The following is a 20,843-nucleotide window of genomic DNA, read 5'->3' as shown; positions in this document are numbered from 1 at the left end:
TTTACGTTGCAGTTACGGTTGCGATCGGCTGGAACTGCGATCTGAACCAGCGGGAATAGGGCGAAGGATGTATAAAGAAAAATATTTTAGGCTTAGAGGATGAAAACCAGGACATATCAAGCGTTATCTTCGACCTTGCAGATAACCAAAATAGTCAGTGAAAAACAAGGAAGTATTTTAAAGAAGCTTCAGTTCCACGCAAAGCTACAAATATCCGAATAATAATTATTTTTGTATGGCTTTCCTACCGTTTAATAATAAAATATAATCACGAATATTTTCTTCAGATACTAGTAAGGAAGATTGAATTAAACTGTATAACATGGATGACAATGCCATCTCTTTCAAAACTGCTTAGAATCGCACATAACATTGATAGTCAAATTAAAATTTCAAATCGAACATGTCGTTATTCTCGTCTTTTTAAGGTTCACCACCGGATGCCATTTGAACAAAAGGTGAGAATACTCTCAGAAGAATTGATTACGGCTGCTACCGCACGAGGAATGAGAAATAATTCAAGCTAGGTAGATTAGCATTATCTGACAGCACAAGGAATCCTGTCTGATCAGGAACCGGAAGAGCAACCGACAACGACCCCTCTTCCCTAGTGAGAGTTATATAACTAATTCAAATATTCATGAGCAATGTTCAAACTTTTCATCTGACTGTCGAACCATCGACATCAGTTTCGCTTCGGAAAATCGTTGAACAGGAAAAACGGTAGAGAACCAACAAAGAGACAGGGAATGGAAAACCACAAACGAACCTCGCTTTTCTGCAAGGAAATTTGAAAAATTTACATCTCATTGCTTCTATGGTCAGTTTCTTTCACTCTCACCACAGCATCCTGATGAATGAGGAGGAATTCTCGATTGGATTTCGTATATAAGCTTGGCTGAAAAGAATCTCATAAATCAATATCCGTCCTAACCTGGGGAAAAGAAGTGTGCAGAATAACATTACATATATCTATCCAAACCGCTGCTGGAGCCGACGGCAGTTCGATCAACATTCGTGTCGTAATAAAGAGCGGTATAATGCGAGCGAAGGTAGGGTAGAAGTATCATTCTTCGCCCCCTCCCTAATTTTCGCCCCCCTTGCAGAACAATTAAAAATAATTCTATCTGCTTTACGATCTGGAACTCCGCTTTCGACTATTACTGAAAAACAAACTAAGTCGAATAAAATGTGAAAACTGTCCTATTTTCAACAAAAATATTTCATAACGAATTTTTAGTCGTAAATAAAGTAGTACCTGTAGAGCACTTATTTTCCTGAAAACTAAAAATGGTGACAATTTTTTATCGCGGGGAAAGTTATATAAATTTTGTGAGTAAGCGTTAGAATATTCAACAGTAATGTTTTTAAGCATTGCAGGAATACATGTGAATGCACATCCGCGATTATTACCTTTTTTTAATTAAGTTTGAATAATTTTAAAAAGTGGCGAAAATTAACGCAAGATGAAACTCAATTCTAATCTTCGCCCCTGGCGAAATCCCATATAGCGTTCTTTTCTTCGTATGGGTTTCTATCTTCGCCCCGTTCCACAGTGGTCACAAAGTAGACTATTGATTTTAGTTATGTGAAGTCTTTGAGGAAATTTCTTGAAATAAAACACTCTTTCTTTCAATCACATCGGATCGTTGACTAATCCTCTTAATAGTTAGTTACGAAATTTATTTTCTTCAATAATTCAGATAGAAAAATACTCACTTCAATTAAGTTGTAGAGAAACTTACTAGGAAGATTTCTTTCGGAAGCTCTTGGTTTTCGAGATACAGGGCGTTGTTTGTGAAAGGCCCCTCAAAAACAGTTTTTTCACCATAACTTCTATTATGGAGCTTCAAACGATTTCTGATGTTCTCGAAAGTAATATAGACGGCTGAAATAGACAATTTTCTAAAACACCATAACCTGTTTTCGCTTCGCTTTTCGCTATTTACAGAGCTATTCACTCTTTCTAAGGTTAATATCTCTAAACCGAGTGAAAACGGATAAACTACTTGGTAACTAAACGAAAGTACCTTTTTATATACTGGAAAAATAAGAGCGCCACAAGACTGCTCTCTGCCTATTCAGTTGCAGTGAAGATAATCAGATTCTGCAATTTATCTTTGAATCCTGCGCAGTTGTTTTCGATTTCTTAAATATGTTATTAACAATTCAATTAAACTATATCAATTATAATTAGAAAACCTTTTACAAACGTAATGTTTGATGTTTTACGAATGTATATTCATGATATGCGGACTCTAAACAGCACCGAGCAGGTTTCTAGGCTTTCTCTGTAAGGAAGACAAAACCTATCAAAATACAACCTCTCCATTCATTTTTTAATAGTTTATAGAGAAACAAGCCAAAAATTAATTCGTTTGGAAAGCCTTAATGAAAACAAATACAACGGAGTTTCTGTCTGTGATTAAGGGGTTTTATATATTGAGGTGCATGACAAAAGGGGAAAATTTGAAATTTTATGAATGTATGTAGCCTTATTTATATCAAATACTTATCATACGTCTAGCGTAGTACAATGTTTATTTTGCAAAACCCACTTGTGAACATGAATAGTTCCTATAGTTGAGGTGCACCAATAGTTTCAGTAGTGGGTTATACGTCTAACTAAGGTACCAATCATCAACAAATATTTTTTTATCGATTCATCGCACTAAAATTATGCGACAATAAAACTGGTATCCTTGAAATTTGCTAAAAAAAACTTTTAAAAAGTTGATGTTCTTTGAATAGGTGCTTCCTTGCACCTATAGTTGACATGGTGTACCTATAGTTGCAAGTCCCATAAGAAATCAATGGGATTTGCAACAATAGGACCAGAAATTAGCGATTGCACCACTATTGGTACATGTGTTCCTATAGTGGTACAAGCGGTTTTGAATACATAAATTGGTTATTAAACAATCTTTATATTTTTCCTATGAAGTAGGGATTGAAAGCTTTCGTTTAATGTTTTAACATTGCCCATAGGTATATTCATCGATTTTTAGCCAAAGTTTTCCTTGAGTATGCGACTATTGGTACATCCACCCTAATTGTCGAAGTTATAACCATTTTCACAAAAGCGCGTTTTGTCTAAGAGACATCGGTTGAAAACATTTTCGGCAATCGTAGTCACAGCAAAGACGTTTTTGGAAAAACATGATTTCGAGATAATCACGTGCAAAGTTTCTAGTATATACCCGAGACCTCATTAGGGAATAATGAAATACGCTATAATGATGGTTCTACTACTTGGATATTTATAATAATTTGGAAAAACATTCTTAAGAACTTATACTGCCACTCTACGTATAATTGTCTCATGTGTATTGGGTATTCCATTGCACATGGAGTAGTTTTGCGTATAACGATAAGAAAGACTAAAGAATAGTTATTGTTTCGTATCTACACATATATCCTTTTAATTTAAGTAAGCATCTGTAGTCATTTTGGGTATATTCGAAATATTTGAAAGAAATTGAAATTGTTGCTCCAAGTCAACTACCAAAAAATATATCTGTTCATTCATGATTTACACAAAGAATATCAGTTGATAATTCCAAAATGATTTTTAAAACATATGCTTGACATATTAATTTATGTATCTGTTGCATCTGCTGCAAAACCGGAGGCAAATAAATTTTTAATCCTGTGCAGTTACGAAAATGTAGTGAGAAGCCTTAGGTGTCTTGATTTTTCTAGCATTTAGACTATTTTTCTAGTAATGCTATTTAGTTAACGAATGGTTTGTTCGTTTTTGATATTCTCGTTCTTTGGCGCGTACATCGCCTTCCTTGTTCGCGCGAAATGTCGAGAACACTCTTATGGCGTTTTCGTGTTTTCTTGGTGCTACACCGGTGTAGTGCAAAGAAAGAGATAGACTGATTACACCCAAGTTTGAATGAGTGTAACACCGACTACATCGGTGTAGTGCACTGTCCAAAACGAATATGCCATTAGTAGTCCATGCTCTTCGTGCATCCACACTCGCGTGTGCTCTTCAACGCATTTCTCGCTTGCGAGATAACAAAGCACACGAGACTTTGCGAGAAAAGCTTCCTGGATATGCCCTACATACTAGATGAAAGCTTGGGTTTCTTGCGAGGATTCCCGCTCGAGATTTTGCTTCACCCGGTCGCGAACGATGAAGAGCGCTAGGCATGCTCTGCACATGACCGCAAATCAGTCCCATAAAGATAGGAAATCCCATAGAGGACGGGACAAATATGCGATCATGGGCAGTGCTATTCATACACGCTCGCGAACGAACGAACTTGGAGTGCTTCTCGCTCGTTTCGCAACACAACACGCCATAACAATACTTTAAATACAAGAGTTTGTAAGTTAACGTATTATTTGTTTGGTAGTTAGTTTTTGAAAATATAATCTGGATTTGTCTAATCTTTTCTCTATTACCAATTCTGTGATATTGTAGCATGATAGAAGTCGTGAAATTGTGCGTGGGCGCACGGGGGCGAATAATAGAGCAAGAGGGGGGCGAAGATTAAATTTAGGGGGACGAAAATTGAAACACATCTTGATTTAGAATATTGTTATTTTTTCGTTAATTTAATGTTTTAAATCACTTTTATTCAGGATTATTAGATATTATATGATACGTGATGAGAATGATAAAATAAAATTAGTTAGAGCAATTCAAAATCGTTGAAATTTAAAGTTTTTCTGCAAACAAATGTTTTAGGGGGGCGAATTATAGTACATTTACCCTATTTGGATCCGGAATTTTCGTGCGAAATGGCAAATTCACGGATTGGTGGAATTTCCGAGGCGAAAGTGATTAAAGCGGAAAATTGTGGACGTCATTCATCATTTAATGGTTTTATTGAACTCTAAGAACCTAACTGAATTCTACGGGTTGGTTGCTTATTGAGGTATATAGTAAAGAAAAGAAGTCGCTGATTGGATCATTAGTCATAGTGGAATGTCCAAATTTCAATTTGGGATGAGATACCTTTACATTGGACAGTAGTATGCAATAGTTGACCGGATATATGCATGATATCTAATCCAATCTGCTGGCAAACTTTGATTTCCAACACCAAAATTTACATCTTTCTTTTCCGAATTCTGGTACGTAAAAAATATCGTACTCGAAACAAGTGCCGCCAAAATCCAAGTCCACAAAAATAAAACCTCGCAAATACGTTGTTAATTGAGTGTCACAAATTAACGCTCCAAAGCCGTGATTGGTATCAACTTTCGTCGTAACCCGATGTGTGAAAGTGTCTCATTGCCGACAGACGATTCAAATTATAAAATATGAAATATACCTACACACGTCTTAAGCTAGCTTTTTGCCACCGTCTTCAGTCAGCATCCCGTTTGACAAAGGCTTATAGAAGACGCACACTTCAAACAAGCCGGGAACGTCACGCAGATGGATTTCTCTTCGGGGAAAAGTTTTCCGTCATTAAATCGAGCTTCTGACACCGCCGTCATCATATAGGAAAGTGAAGCAGCAAGCAACCAGGAATCATTCCTCGAGTTGATGGGAATTTTTTTTTTAAGAAGCTCGGTAGAAGCCTGTGAAAATTGAAGAGGGGAAAAGTTTTCTGTGGTATCATAAAACATGATGTTTGCATAAAAAAGGAATGGGAAGATGATGGTTCTGGTCGAAAGGAGAAGAAAAATCATAAGAGTTTTATAATCAGGATCAAGAGCATCTCAAGGCACGCTTTTTACGTTTGTAAATAGGAAGATAAAACAAATGATGAGCATGATGTTGATTGAAATTGTACGTGTAGCTTCAATGGTGAATGGTGATGCTTTCTTTGGTAGGTTGGTATCATACTACAGAACTTTGAATTCATAGTACAAATATCAATGTTGGATCATAAAACAGTTCAAAAGAAACTTGAAAATTTGGTTCAAAATTTATCGCACAACTATGAGAATTACCTTGGCGAACCTTGGTAAGTGAAAAAAAAGAATATTGGTTCCAATACCTGGACTTGGACCGACAGCCATTGCTTTACTATTTTTTTGCTTTATAAATTTTAGTCGCGGTTTCCGCCACGATATTAGAGGGATTCCAAGAGAACCAGGCCGACCGCAAAATATGACCATCGTAAATTCGAACGAAACTTTTCAGTTGTGTTTGGTTTATGAATCTTCATGATTTTTTCTGGTAATTGCAATATTATGATACAAGAGCATCTTTTCAAAAGGGGGTAGACGTTTCTGTGTGCATTAATTTCCAAAAAAATTTGGTCGAAACTCTATTTTATACAGCAAAACTATCTGAGAACGAGTTACAGGAATTGAACACTTCTATTCGAATAAAATATACACTGAAAAAAATTATATTAAAGAGTTAAATTGCGAAAAACCCCATTTTTAGTTTTTTTTTATATTTTTCAACCAAAACCGGAAGACAAAAGAAACAATTAGAATGTGATTGCATGATAAGAACAGGAAAAAAAGTGTTTTTATCAATAACTTTGTACATGTTTTTAAATTTCATACTAATTCTAATTGATTGTAATTTTTTAGTACAGAATTTAATTCTAAGTATCATTCTAAGTCAAAATTAATTCAACAAAAATCTTCCAAAATGTGATAGTTTTCGAGATATTTGGAATTTTGCTACAAAAGAACAATTCGTGTAATTATGCCCTTTTTAAAAGTTATTCACGTTACCCCATTATAAAATGTAAACAATCTAATGCTTTCAAAGACGTAAAAGAAACTTTTTCAGTGTATTTAGATCATGGAGAAGCTTTCAATAAAAAAGTTTTCATAACAAACAATTTCGAAATATTTTTATAAATCATACTCATACATCAAAATGCTCTTAACAAAAAAATTTCTGAAATAGAATAGTTCCCGAGATATTTTATAATATATTTAAACAAGACAATTATTTTATTTTATTATGACCTTTTCATACATTATTCGTGTTTCTCCATCAACTACAATAGGTTTTTCAAAAGACCCATAATAGTGCCTGTAACTTTCTTTTTGACATCAACTCGATATGGTAAACCATTTGAAAGCTATACAAAAACAAAATATTATTGAACCGTAGGCACAGTGGCTCGGCTTAGAGCAAAAGGTAGACTAAAGTCAAAACTTTGTCGTATCAGTTCAAGTAGGATGATTTTATGTATTCGTTTTTGATAATAAAACATGTCAAAAAAGAAATTCTCTTTCATTAGGATGGCTTAAAATTAATTAATTGTAATCGTTTAAAAAAATGTTGCATTGTAATGACCGTGCGCTGAATTTGTTTTTAATATTTAAACATGTTAGAAAAAAAATCCTCTCTCATTAGGGTGGCTCAAAGGTAATTATTTTGTCGTATTTAATATTTTTTAATTAGTGATGTTTGTACACTGCATACCTTTTTAATATTAAACCATTTTAGAAAAAAAACACTCGCTAGGGAAGCTAAAAATAATTATTATGTCGTAAAGGCTCTAATTTTTTGTTATTCAAAAGTTATTCATTAGGATGCTTTCAAATGATTGTTATGTTTTAACGATTCAAATAAGATGAATTTGAATAACTTTGGAACTTTGAATTTTATTAAAAAATGGGTTTTTGCAATTTAAATTTTTAACGCAGCCTTTTATTTTTGTGAAAAATGACGCTACAATTTTTTTAGTGTATATTTTTTCGTATAGAAATATTCATTCCCTGTAACTCGTTCTCAGATAGTTTTATTTTATAAAATAAAATAATTCTTTTGTCTGTGGAAAATGTTCAGTCAGATGGTCGGTCACGATTTTGAAGATTTTCAGACGGATCTTCGTGGAATTCCTCATTATCGAATCAACTGTCTGTACGTGAACTAGTAGACAATTTTGTGAACATTATTCATAAAACCAAAGGTTGACTCATGATGTTATTCATAGATTTAGGAACCTTTGTTCTCAAAATCTAAACACTGTGGATTCCTTCTCGTCAACTATTTCACGAAACTCAGAATTTTATTCATGAATGCATTAAATCCTGGTGAAATAATCCAATCCTTATATAATAGTCACGATCCAATATCCATGCTCGAGAAATAGTTCACAAAATCATCAAATATTATTCTTGTATTCGTGAACTGGTTCATTATTCCTAGTATATTAATCACATCAGTGGCAGGTTTGTAAATTGCTCAACAATGTGCACAAAGAGTGAAATACACCGATGAGAAATAAAGCGGAACAATAACACTGCGATGTGCAGAACACCCGCCCAAAGAGAAACGTAAAAACGAAACAGATAGAGACCTGTGCACCAAGAAATGCACAATTTCGCACAAAGAGTCAGCTTTAGGAGGCACTTTCTTGTGCCTTCCCTCACTTGCAAACAGGGAAGAAGGCGAATAAAACTACAATTCTGATAAAGATTGATCGGAAGAACCAAGATGCACACCAAAGAGCCTCTTTACTTCTACTTTTTATGTGTGCAGCCATGGAGTAGAACGTACACATGGGAGCTACACACATCGGAGTGAAGAGGTTTATTCAGAAAGAGAAGAGCGGTGGTTTGTATGAAAAGTGCAAAGAGCGTTTTTATTCTTCTCTTTATTTTCTCTGAGGTGCATCCCATTTCCATCCCTGATCAGTGGTCATAAAATAGTTCGTGAAATCATAAAATATTACTCACGTATTCGTGAAGTAGATAGTAGTTTCTAGTGTAATAGTCACTACTTACCATTCGTTCTCGTGAAATAGTTTGCGAAATCGCAAAATATTAATCATATATTCGTGTACTGGTTCATGATTCCTAGTACAATAGCCATAACTGACCATTCGTGCACGTGAAATAGGTCACAAATTCATGAAGTATTATTCATGGATTGGCGAACTAGTTCATGATTCCTAGTACATGACTTACGATCTATCTTGCTTGCTTGTGATGTTTAGAAAATATCCAATTTCATGCAACGTAATAATGAAATCGTAAACTCTTGAATAAATTATCATGGTAACGTGATGAGAAATCACTAAAATCGCGAATAAGCTCCTGAAATCATGAACATCGTTTAAGTTTAACTATCACCTGTGTATTCCCAAATTACGAATAAGGATCATAGCAAAAATTAAACATGTCCAGAGAACAACTACAGTAACCCTACCAAACATTTGAATGTAAAGCAATTTATGAACACGAGATTTTTTATTCATGATTTCAAGAACTTGGTCACGGTTTTCGCGTTTTGTGTAGCCGTAATTAACTGAGTTGCGACTCATAAATTTACAAGTAATTTATTTTTTCGAGGACGATTGGAGAAATTTCAATCAGCTGTTTGCGGTTTGTCTGCTTAGACGAGAAACATTAAGAAAGTCCAAGATCTTCTCCGGCTACTCATCACACCGAATAGGCAGCTTTGTTTGTTTATGCACCTTTAACCATATGTGACTCCAGTCGACTAGCAAAGAAAGGGCACGCCTTCATAACAGAATAGTGTTAAATTTTGGAAACTCATTCCTTACCACGGTATTTAGAGAGTGGCGAATAGTTAGACACATCACACCATTCTTGAATGCCGTTACTATTTTTTGTTGATCTTCACGGAGTCCATTTCGTCATTGATTTTTTTTTTACAAAAAAAAAAACCGCGAATCTTTTTGTGTTGTTTCAGTTGATGAAGCCGATCCTGACAATACCGATCACAGTTCAGTCTGAAAAGATTCGCTATATCGGGTGTTTGCAATACAAACTCAGAACATATTTACTGTAGCGCCAACGTACAATTGAGTTGTTTTCCGTGCAAAACCAATCAGAAAAACGAAATCACATTTTGATATCAGCTTCAAATTCAAATGGTAATTTAATTTCATATTTTGATTGCCAAATAAGATATCAAAGTTCTTTCTTCATTTTTCTACGCTTATAAGAGCGACCGAAAATAAAACTCGCAAGGACAGAACTTGCTTCGCAAAACCTGCAGCATATATATTAGGATGCAAAAACCGGAAATAAACGTCAAGCATAAAAATCGGACTGAGTTCCATCAGCACAAGAATCACTTAACCCCTTCATGCCCATGTTGTTTGTGGACAACAACGTTTTTAAACAGCTATAACTTTTGATTGCGGCGAGATTTGCTCACAAAACTAAGCAAAGCTGATATATGTGACTATTACCTTTCATTTAAGTATCAACAGATACAAGTAGCAGTTCTAGAACTGATGTTATTGAATTAGTCTGATTGGTTTCCGAAGGAGCAGTGCTACCAGGGACATTTTACGTTGATGAAGAAAAATGATTTTTTTTCATATATCTTCGTTATGTTGCAATATGATTAAAAATTGATCAAACTTATCAATTTTGACTGTCTTTGGCTACGTTTTCCACGCAATTGGACTATCGCAAATATTCTAGGAGAATTGTATTGAGCATTGCGAGGGAAGCACCTATCATTATTAAAAAAAGATTAAAAGTCGGCTAACCAAAACTACGTTGAAAGAATCGTATCATTTTTTGCGATTTTCATACTCAAATTTTTTGTCGGACTCTCACAGAACTTGAAAAGATAAATTACAGTGAAACAAATATTTTAGTGTTGGAGACTCCATGAAACGAAATATTTTTAGGTTTGAAGGAGAAAAACCAGGATAAATCGAGCGATTCCCTCGACACCCACGACTCCAGAACAGTCTATTGAAAACCAGGGAATGTCATAGAGAAATCAGAACGTATGGTCACCCTAATTTATGTGACTTTGAATTGGTTCATACGTCACATTATCCACATTTAGTAGTTGAATTACCTATATGTAATTTAAACTACTTTGGCAGCAAAATATAATTTTCAAAATCGAGCACGTTACTAATTTCTTGTTGAACGTTTTATCATACAATAATTCACCTCACATTGAAAAAATTTCTCTGCAACCATAGCCACCAAGAATCCAATAAAGGATGGAGGCCTGCAATCTGCATCGCAACTCACCACAACTGCACCGGAGCCTCATTAGCGTACCGTTGTGCAATAGTAACTGCTTTCAACCAGCATCATTTCAACACTTTCACTAATTACGCTTTGTTATGTCTCACCTTTTGCTCTCGAATTTAACACTTCTAGTTTCCGCAGCGTATACTTCCGCACACGTAACCAAAGCATTTATATTCCCAAGGTGGAATTAAAATGTGCTAACGGATATGGGTTGTATTTGTACTACGACAACTACAACTACAACTTACTTCGAAACATAGCGTAGGAAAATATTTTATGTGGGTAACACACGTACACATAAAATAAACATAGTATAATCGACGGATTATTCATGCCAAGCGAGTTCCCAAATCTGTAACTTTCTTAATGAAAATTAAAATACAAAGTGTTTACAGTTGTCTGGGTTCAAACAGTTCAGTATAAGTATATTTCAACAGATTCCAGGTAAACTTATATTTTTAATTAGGGTAATTTGGGGAGAGATGCCACACTTTTCTAAAAATTGATCCTGAATCCAGGTAAACCATTCAATAATTGATGAAATAGTTTTTATCAATTGCGACAAGTCTCTAAAATACTGTGAAATGGTTTTTGTCATAAACAAAAAAATCATCAAATTTCCACGAACACAAATCTCCGACTACATACGGGGAACGTGCCATTTAAGCCAATATATTCTGATTTACTTTTCTTAAGGGGGTACTACCATTTCTAGAAACATTTTTTTATTAAACATTTGAAAAATATTTTTCTTTCGCAACCTTGTGTAACGGTTAAGTTGGAGTAACTTAATTAAGGGTACTATAAATCTATATGTTTGTACGAGCGATATATATCTGTGTTGGTAGCGGTTCCCTAAAAGCAGTGTTTGGCTGTTTCTCCTTACAATGAATTTATATAACTCAGGTTTGTTCTTGAAAGATTCATTTCGAAAAAGCATCAATTCGTTGAAATTTTCATTTTTATCCCAATCTTGACATCACTACAAATCAATGCGTTCAAAAAATTAGTGCCTAAAACTTTAAAGAATAAACCGAAGTAACTAATACTTAGATACATATCGCCTGTTAAAATATATGATTAAATAGACTCATATTCCTATATGTCGCTGTGTTAGGTCCGTTAGTTTGCGGATATACCTTATTAAGAACCTATACCTGACGCAAATGATCATTCCGAGGTGAAAAAAATACATTTTAGCTACGCATCCCAAGTAACAATTGAAGTTTTATAGCACGCTACAAGTGCAATCTAAGCTTTATGAGTGGCTATAAGACTACCATAAAACCTCAATTGTTACTAGGGATCCTCCCCCATTGAGTGCGGCATCTCACCCGCAATTTTGATGCGGCATCTATCCCAATTGTAGGGGAGAGATGCCGCACGACGACATTTTCTTCTGAAATTATGGATAATTGTACTTATGATCAGAATGCCTTAGAATTTAGAATTTAGAACAATTTAAAAAAACGAAATTTTAATGTTGTGCTGAAAATTTTTCGACGCTCTGTGATGTAACTGGATGCACATAATCATTAATAAAATTTTCGTGATTTAATAATAAGGAATAATTTACATCTCCAATGTTGTCATTCTTCGAAATATAATCTCACAATATCATATTTCCGTATAAAAGTGACCCCATACATGAGATACAGAGAGTTCGGAATCTCTCCTGACGCGGCATCTCTCCCGAATTTACCTTATGTTAAATGTTGAGATATCCGATGTATGTAAATAAGCCATTGGAGACGTGTCTTCTGTGTACTCTATTCTATGAAATTATTCAAATTTTGATTCTTTCTTCCAATAATGAGAATATTTAAAACGTTCTAGAAAGAATTACTGCAAGTGCAACTAAACTATCCTATAAATTCAAACATTTACTTTTTATGACGTAGAATACTTCTAGCGTTTCAATATAGCTGCTACGCTCAGAATCTCCACATTGTATGCATAGAATTGTATAAGAGTCACGGGAATGCAAGTTTAAATAGATAGCAAAGCGTGTTAAGGTAAGCTAAATTTTATAATTATAATAATAATAAGTAATAGCCACCTATAACCAATTACATCAAATCCTAGACACAATTCACGAAGTTAGGGAAGACATTCAGCTACAGTGGTATTTAATAAATATATTTATTTATATATAAACAACATTTTAAGCGATAGAAAAGCACTTGAAATAATTGGAACGTGCACTCAAATCACACAACAACGGCGCCGGACTAACTGGATGGTAAAGGAAAGTCAAAGTAGAAATTTCAGCTGTCTGCCAATAAGCAAACCGAAAAACCCAGAATCGTAAAAAACTTTCCCCTCACCCTGAATTCCCAACGGAAGTGCTCGTTTTGCACGAAGCCAAGAGAATATCACAAAACCTATCTCAACTCAATCCAGTCGGAGGTGAATGATCTCCGGAAACTAACCGTGAAGCTTTTCCGAAAAAGGAGAATTCACTGTGTAAACGAAAAGCATTTTTGTGGGGGATTTAAACCCTTCTCCAGAAGAATTGCGCGAACTTTTCGAAATTACTCAATGGCTGCGGAAAATGAAAAAAGGATGTACACTAACGAGCAAAAGCTGAATACGAGCGGCGGCACTTAAGTGGAAAGCACTTTTTTATCCCGACGCAATAACAATCAGGAAAGGACAAATTGGAAGAATCGTTTTGCTTTATATTCCACGCTTTTTTGCCGATTTCCACCGGAATGATCAATGAAGTCGAGGAGGCTTTATTTATTGGAGCGAGCAATACTTTTTTTTCGCCCACCATTCTTCGAGAGACCAGGAAGCTTTTGCTAAGCTCCGGCGAACGGGGGTTGAATTTCCACCCATCATGCCACAGTTCGAAATGGATGCTTGCGTGAACGAAAATAAAGCAACATTTTAATGGCCTCTGATTGAAACTGGTGGGAAAATAGACAGACAAACAAAAAAATAACAACGCCATGAAGAGCAATAGGCACGGGGTAAGGACCCCACCAGACCATTTTAAATGAATGTAAATTAAAACGTGGTTTGAATCTAATGGACAGCTGTTTATCGCTGTTTTGTGTGGTACTTATTGTGAAGCATTTGGGTTGTTCGATGGTGTCACCAGAGCACAGTTGCCCTTTCCCTTCAAATCAAATTAATGTAGTAGTCAAAACCATTATTTTTCAACTAGTGCACCGGAAAATTATTAGAAAGTTTTATATTGGACTCGTAATAATCGAAAACGAAAGTATACAAAACGATGTCAATGTTATTTTTTTTCCACTGACAGAAATTTTTCTCCAGATAGTATCTACTAAGGAGGGTGCTGCACTATTTCATTAATTACACGGCCTACAATCGATGGATTGTGTATATATTGGCATTGGCATCTTTGCTTTTCTGGTTTCTAAGAACAAAAATAGGCTGGGAAAATACTCGTGTTGAAGCACAACAAAAACTCGAATCGAATGCCAACAAAAACGCGACTTTAGGGAATAGCGTGATAGAAGGCTAAGTGATGTTATCGAAAATGTGCACTCCTTATGTAAAAATGTCTGTGGAATCGATTGCAAGTATTTAAAATAACCGCAAAATACGCTATCATGCTTGTTTTGCACAAATTCCCCTTTTTATAGCTGTTGATTTTTATTACTGGCTAGGTAACTTGAAAGAAAACGGAATGCGGGCTACCATAGCTAGTGTTTCCTATGCAAAAAAGTCCACTGATTCAATAGAAGATAGTAGAATTGTCTGCAGAAAACGTTTTAATCCGTGTTATCCCAATTCTCCCCAAATGTTGGATTTTTAGTTATACTTTTGTCAACCAGACTTCAGGCTCTGATTCTTTTTTCAGTAGATCGATTTTTTATTTTATAAATCGAAGGCTGAGAGTGTCTAGAATATGTTGGTAAAATGTTTTTTTTTTGATCCGTGAACTAATTCCTTCGCTACACGGCTTCGAACGGACCTACGTATTGAGCGTTGACGGATGATTATAAAACAGTGCGTAAATAGGCCCATTACCCTATATTGATTGAAAACAAAACCATGCACTACGCGACCCTGTGGGAAGTTATATATGTTTCGTTTGTCTTGGATAAGTAAAAATCAGTTCTGATTCGTTCCCTACTCCTATTTTTGATTTGGGAATACTAAGAAGTAGCGAGAATAAAGGTGGGTGGGTAATGTCAGAGACAAAACTGAAGTGAAGTAGAATACACTAAAGCTGTTAATTTCAATGCTGCAATTTCAACTATCTTCTGCATGGTTGCACAGCTGTTTCGGTATTAGTGATTAAAAACCGGAATGAAAAGTATTCAAATATCTGTACCTTTCTCCAAAATTACAGTATGAAGCTAGCGTAAGTACAAGCCAAATGTTATGCTTACGATTATTGAATATCTTTATTTAACATATAGTGGGTCCTAAAAGTATTCGTCAACCTACAATCCGTGACACCAACTGAAAAAATTTAAAGGGTTGTGTACAAGACACTACCACCGACCTTGAAAATGCGACATGGCTAGCGAACACCACGTGCACCATCATCGCATCATTTATAGCATTATTTTTCAGGGCACACACGCATTATATTGTTACTTATAATGTAGTTGTTCACTGGTAAAGATACATAATTGCTTATTAACAAGCACAAATTTAAGACAAGCTAATAAAAGGGATTTTTGCATCATGTGTGAATATTTTTGCCTTTCTCATATAGAAAGGTTATGCAATCACTCTGAAAAACGTCAACCTAATCCCGGCCCGGAGGGCCGAGTGTCATATCCCATTCGACTCAGTTCGTCGAAATTGGAAAAAGTCTGTATGTGTGTGTGTATGTGTGAGTGTGTATGTATGTGCGTATGTGTCAAATAATGTCGCTCATTTTTCTTAGAGATGGCTGGACCGATTTGCCCAAACTTAGTCTCAAATGAAAGGTGCAACCTTCCCATCGGCTGCTATTGAATTTTGGATCGATCGGAATTCTGGTTCCGGAATTACGGGTTTCAGAGTGCGGCCACACAGAAATTTGTCATATAAACTATAGGAAAAATAAAAATAGAATTTTTATTTTTGATGCTAAAGGTATTCAAGGTGCATGAAACGTCGAGATTTGATGCAAACTCGAACAAAAATTTGACGACAATTCATTTTTTTGGATTTTGGCACATTTTTGCGTTTCTCATATAGAAAGGTTATGCAATCACTCTGAAAAACGTCAACCTAATCCCGGCCAAATTTTTTTTTCGACTCGCATAAGGTTTCTGGATTTTAACAGGGGCGTAGTTGATGGTTTACAGAGAGGGGTTAAACCCCCCTCTACTGTTCACTCCCCTCCCTTAAAAATCTCCTTAAATCACCCCTCAGACCACCACCCCATCCAGCCCTCATACCCCTCCCTTTCAACCCCCTCATCTTTAAACCAATACTATATCTCAAAGCATGCCAATTTAAGCTGGGGAGTCGTTCGTTCATGGGACGTTCGCCCTCCTCACATACCCACCCCCGCATGACAAAATGAGTTAGCAAGCAGATAACATTGATCTAATGCTGATTAGGCTAATGAAGTATGATATTTTTTTTGTTTCAAGTGTTTCACCGTCGACACGTAGCTCATCAAGTTCGTGGCTGGCATGCCATTGTGTATAAGTGCAAAGTGTACTAAGAATGTAATGGACATTTCCACAATTATGTTGAACATAAAAAGCCTCCGTGCCATAGTTTAGAGAAATGAGAAAGGCACAATTGCACCGCTAGGTGGATTAAAACAGGTTTTTTTATATTATGATTAACTGGTAAAGGTACAGAATTAAGAAGCGCAAACTAAATACAAATTAATAAAAGGAATTTTCTAATTGAATTGTTTTTTCATTGTGTATTCGTCCTAATAAGGATGGTTTGCTGATAACTGCTTTGTGATACGGGACGAGAATCCTTTGAAACGATACGAACCTTGACGGCGATTCGCTTCTGCTACGTACACACACGAACATTCCTCTTTGGCAGCTCATGTCAAATGAGCACTTTGTGAAACAAGATGATCTCTTTTATCAACTTTTTGGTGTAGATAGAAGACCATCTTTTTGTACGACAAATAAAAATATTTTCATCATTCTTTTTGGTGTGGCTTTCGCTTAGTGACGGGGTTTCCACATTCACTGATTTCTTTAAAGGTTTTGCAAAAAATTTCGAGTTTGTATATTAATAATTTGAAGAATATTTGTTTATATTAGGGGAACTGTGGGTAAGACGGACAGGTGGGGTAAGACGGGCACATGGTTAGTTTAGGGATATAACATTAAAACTTCAATTGTATTGTATGTGTCCCCTATCATTATGAGTAACCTTGAATTATGAAACACTTAGTAGGCTTTGAATACTGCTAAACGTGTACAGTTTAAGCAAATATTGATAATCAGTAGTGCAGTTTCGTGTGGATGTAATTTTCAAGTTTCCGATTTTAAGGTTTATCGATGAAAAAATCAATTCTTTCGCGGATTTTTTCCTTTATTTCGATAAAGTAACTCTTAAGTGACATCTTCGTGGAAAATAACAGGTAAGTTGATTTATGCGTGAATAAGTACAAACGTTTAAAAAATATGTGTACTGGTGGGGCAAGACGGACAGTCTTGATTAATTCTATTGATTCATCCTTATATGAATCTCTCGCGCGTAGAACCGAAATTCTAGCAGTTAAACGTGGAGAACCATCCAGTTGGCTGAAGTCTTACATGCAGTAGACTGCAGGATGTACGATAATGTGACCGAGGCTAAGTACCGAATTCCTAGAACCTGGAAATGGTAGACGATTTTGTGCAGGTCCCGTACCATTGGAATTGGAACTGATGCTTCTAATTACGCATTTAATATATAACCTTCCAGTTTTATATAAAGGATGGTGACTGATCATTGGAACTAATTGTATCGCTCTCTTTATGACAACGACAGAAACGATTTGCTTTCACTCTAAAGCGAACCCCAAAACGTTATTTTTCACCTAGAATTGAACATACATCTTAAGAAGAACCACAATCTATTCAAAACATTCGCTAGAAACAGTAAATTTTAATATTTTGTATTGTGACCATCCTTTCTGCAACATGTCCATCTTATCCCCATATGTCCGTTTCACCCGCAGTCTGGAAAAAGTGCAGATATTTCCTCATTTTTCAGTTCTTTAAAAAATGATACTTATTAATTTTTGTAACATAATCCCTCTAGTCACTCGAAAGTCAATATATGGAGCTACAACATAGAGTATTGCATGTTGACAAAAACATGCTCTTACTATGTTAAATTTCACTCTATCCTTAATATGTCCATCTTACCCCCAGTTCCCCTATGATTAACTGACAATAGTACAGAATTAACAAGCGCAAACTTAACCCTCTAGTTCCCACCACCGCACAGTGGGACGGAATCAAAAAAAGCCGGACATTGATATTTGCGACGAAACTATTGGTTATAGCACTTTGATGTCTTCGGAAAGGTTTTTTCATTTTTTAAGTAGTTTAATATAATGTTGGAAAATTTTTATTCAAGGGGGTATATACGCAGATAAAAAAAATAACTTTGCAAGTTGTTGCCAAAATTGATAGTCATGTATGGAAAGTTTGTAGACGAAATGATTTTATGAAACTTTGTTGAAGTAATGAAATGGCTATCTGTTAAGCGAAAAAAGTTATTGGGTGCAATTAAAGTACATGTCGGAATACCCCCTTAAAAAGTGTTTTTTCATTGTAACTTTTTTATTTGATTTTTTACAGTTTCTCGATGTTCTAGAAAGTTGTAGATGCTTTCAAAACACACCTTTTTGCGGAATACACCAATTCGATATCTCTTAGTTTTTAGGGTGTATGTCTGTTTTTTTGGTTTTTCTGGGCTAACTTTAAGGGGCTATGGTTTGTAGAGTAGCAGGTAGTAGCAGCTAAATTTATTTTTTTGATGTTCAGCAAGAAATACCCTATTCATACATATATAAATAATGGCGGGATCTAATAGGATCCTTGGAATACTGTGGGGTAAAATAGACTAGCGTTTCAATAAAATATTGGTATTATGAAGCATGAAAAATAAACTATTATGCGAAATTAATAAACATTTGAAATATTACAGTTCATTCCATATATTCCGACATTCAAAGTTAATTTTTTTTGTTATTAACATGCTCAAAAGTCATCAGTGTCCTTCCAATCATCTTCTTCGTCATTGGATGAACAAGGTAACAATATAACCGAGTATTCTAAGCAACGAAAAACCTTGTTCATCCGGTAAAGATCAACCTCGCATCAACCTCGCAACCTCAATGACGAAGAAGATAATTGGCAGGACACTGATGACTTATGAGCATGTTAAAAACAAAAAAAAAATTAACTTTGAATGTCGGAATATATGGAATGAACTGTAATATTTCAAATGTTTATTAATTTCGCATAATAGTTTATTTTTCATGCTTCATAATACCAATATTTTATTGAAACGCTAGTCTATTTTACCCCACAGTATTCCAAGGATCCTATTAGATCCCGCCATTATTTATATATGTATGAATATGGTATTTCTTGCTGAACATCAAAAAAATAAATTTAGCTGCTACTACCTGCTACTCTACAAACCATAGCCCCTTAAAGTTAGCCCAGAAAAACCAAAAAAACAGACATACACCCTAAAAACGAAGAGATAGCGAGTTGGTGTATTCCGCAAAAAGGTGTGTTTTGAAAGCATCTACAACTTTCTAGAACATTGGGAAACTGTAAAAAATCAAATAAAAAAGTTACAATGAACAAACACTTTTTAAGGGGGTATTCCGACATGTACTTCAATTTCACCCAATAACTTTTTTCGCTTAACAGATAGCCATTTCGTTACTTCAACAAAGTTTCATAAAATCATTTCGTCTACAAACTTTCCATACATGACTATCAATTTTGGCAACAACTTGCAAAGTTATTTTTTGAAGTAGAATACTTCTAACGTTTCAATATGGGGTCCCGTTTCAAAAATTTCAGTTGAGAAATTTTCCCAGGTTTGAAATGCGAATATCTTCCGTTGTACTGGACGAAATCGTAATATTTTTGCACTATCTGATCGGAAATTTGTGCACGTATTTCGTATTAAATTTCGGAATTAGTGCGACTACTATAAATAAACCAAAACAAGGATTTTTAGAAAATCCTTCGGAAACAGCGAGGAAAATATGCAATTTGCCAGCATATCCCACACAGAGCCGTCAAAAAGGAGCATGTAAGCGTTTCATTACATACGGGAATGTTATATATACAGGTCACGCGAGCTTGTTTTGTATCAGTGGGTGCTCGCTTACCACACGAGCAACATGCTCGTCCGGACGGTACAATGAGCGGTATCATGTTTGCGTTCCCTACCAAGCGTCATCGCAAGGTTCTTCGTGATAAAATCCAGGGAATCACCAAATCCGCCATTCGGCGTCTGGCTCGTCGTGGTGGTGTAAAATGCATTTCCGATTTAATCTACGAATGCTGATGGTGTGCAGGAAAATGTCATCCGAGATGCCGTGACCTATACTGAACACGCCAAGTGCAAAATCTCAATGAATGTCGTCTATACTCTGAAGCGGCAGGGACGCACTTTGTATGGATTTGGAAGTTGAAAAGGTAGAACTCACTTGTATCATTATAAAAAGGCCCTTTTCAGAGCCACCAAACTCATTTCAAAGAATAAGTTTGCATTTTCTGTTTCGTGGACTGTTTCTCCCTGGAGAGCAATTTGGGTTAAACCCAAAATTATGATTTATTTCAGTACGCAAATTGCAAATATGGTCAGAAACAAACTGGAGTGAAGTGGAAAACATTTTTACTAGGCGCATTCAAAAAAGGTTTCAATTCTCAAACATTTTACCAATGTGCCGTATTACATTACTCTCTTTACCCTGAGTGTTCGATAATCTCCGTATTGGAAACACAATT

General features: G+C 35.5%; 1 protein-coding gene across 7 annotated transcripts in view; it reads right to left on the bottom strand.

The window, feature by feature from the left end:
* LOC131691411 (uncharacterized protein DDB_G0283357) overlaps positions 1 to 20,843 on the bottom strand; it is a 351,896-nt gene that overhangs the window by 194,599 nt on the left and 136,454 nt on the right. Inside the window, exon 1 of one of the 7 annotated variants that reach the window (XM_058977777.1) lies at positions 5,296 to 5,314. The exons of the other annotated variants lie outside the window; for them this stretch is intronic. The gene's annotated coding sequence lies outside the window, so the exon portion shown is untranslated. Of the gene's footprint in view, positions 1 to 5,295; positions 5,315 to 20,843 lie in introns of those variants that run through there. 7 annotated transcript variants of the gene reach the window in all.

The sequence above is a fragment of the Topomyia yanbarensis genome, chromosome 3 (assembly GCF_030247195.1).
Source record: "Topomyia yanbarensis strain Yona2022 chromosome 3, ASM3024719v1, whole genome shotgun sequence".
Lineage (NCBI taxonomy): Eukaryota > Metazoa > Arthropoda > Insecta > Diptera > Culicidae > Topomyia > Topomyia yanbarensis.
This window is presented reverse-complemented; position numbering and strand designations above follow the sequence as displayed.